At 36.6% G+C, this 1,420-nt stretch overlaps 1 protein-coding gene across 2 annotated transcripts in view; it reads right to left on the minus strand.

The window, feature by feature from the left end:
- Nucleotides 1–1,420, minus strand: part of Flo2 (flotillin-2) — a 70,323-nt gene that overhangs the window by 39,235 nt on the left and 29,668 nt on the right. The gene's annotated exons all lie outside the window — the stretch shown is intronic.

Here is a 1,420-nt window from a genome sequence, read left to right on the forward strand (position 1 = left end):
TAAATTATACTGATACGAAACTAATTCCTGACATACATTCCTTGGCTTTCTCTTTAACATGTATTTAGCAATTTATGTTTGCAGAAAAATATTGGATAAATATTGAATTATTCATTGCACGAAAAAATATCAAAGAAACTTGTTCCCCAGTGCAAAGTGTGCAAAATTAATAAACAGAGTAAAATGCAATATTGTAATATTTAGAAAATAATTACGTTGACACGTTCTTTACTTTCACGTTGGGGATACGACGAATCACGAATGGATTGCACATTGAACTTACCGTAAAAAGAAAGATATTCAACATTGGGTCGCGTAGCACCGTTCTTATCGGCGCGTGTCTCGCATACGAAAGTTCAAGAGAAAGACTTTCTGACACCCTGACGTGATTTGGCACCATAAAGAAAAGATTTTTCTATTTAATTTCCCTCAATTACCTAATTTCTTTCACAGTTCTGTTTCCATTCTCTTTATAAGAATTAAATGCTGAATAACTTTTTGCGATAAACAATTTTACTCAACAATTAATTATGTATATAGAGAAACAAATAAATTCTAAATTATAAAGAAAAACAAATAAATTCTAAATTATAAAGAAAAACAAANCTAACACATATCAAAGAATTTCCCTTCCACGTAGCATTTTTTTTTTTTTAATATTAGCAGAGATTTTACTTTTAGGATAATAAAAAGAGAACGAATAGATAAAAGTATCGATAAGACTCGAGCGTTCCTGACTTTCATTGCGCAACGGAGAACGCCTCACTTAGTAAAAAAAAAAGAAGAATCATCGTCATTCGTTTTCTCAAAAATCTGAGACGTAGATTTCAATCTTTTATTGTAAAAAATAAATGAAATCCAACTCGTTCTTCACTTTGACACTGTTTTGAATGGATCGCGGTACTCGGAAGCGACGAAGGAGGTCAACCGAACGCGGTCTGCGTGCGGAGGAAGCGCGCGGTCTCTTTCACCGCGACGCTCGCAGTGGGGTCAAGGCTAACATCGGGCAAACGGAGCAGGAAACGAAACGGAGATGCGAATCGTCCGAAACTGATACAGATATGCGCCTCGGTTTACCAAAAGGGGCACCGGGCGCAGTGAACACCGTAAAAGACGAGAGAAAGTATCATAGCGATGCTTCAATGGTCGAACTAGCAGTTTGTCCCGCTACGAAAGCAGGCAGAAAGAAACGCTGCACGCTTCTAGACTCTTAATTCTCACTCTGCCAACAATGCGCCTGTAAGATTTCGTTGGAACGAGCTCACTGCACTTCCGTTTGATCACACGATTCTTACAATAAACCTAACTGGCCTCAAAAAAACATTGACGTTACAGCAGATTTTTATGTACAATTTTTTTTGTACTGATTTAAAAGCTTGTCGATAAATATCAAAGAACAAGAAAACCAACAATGCATTTT

Source organism: Ceratina calcarata, unplaced genomic scaffold, assembly GCF_001652005.2.
Source record: "Ceratina calcarata isolate Rehan_Ccalc_2016 unplaced genomic scaffold, ASM165200v1 scaffold98.2, whole genome shotgun sequence".
Taxonomy (NCBI): Eukaryota; Metazoa; Arthropoda; class Insecta; order Hymenoptera; family Apidae; genus Ceratina; species Ceratina calcarata.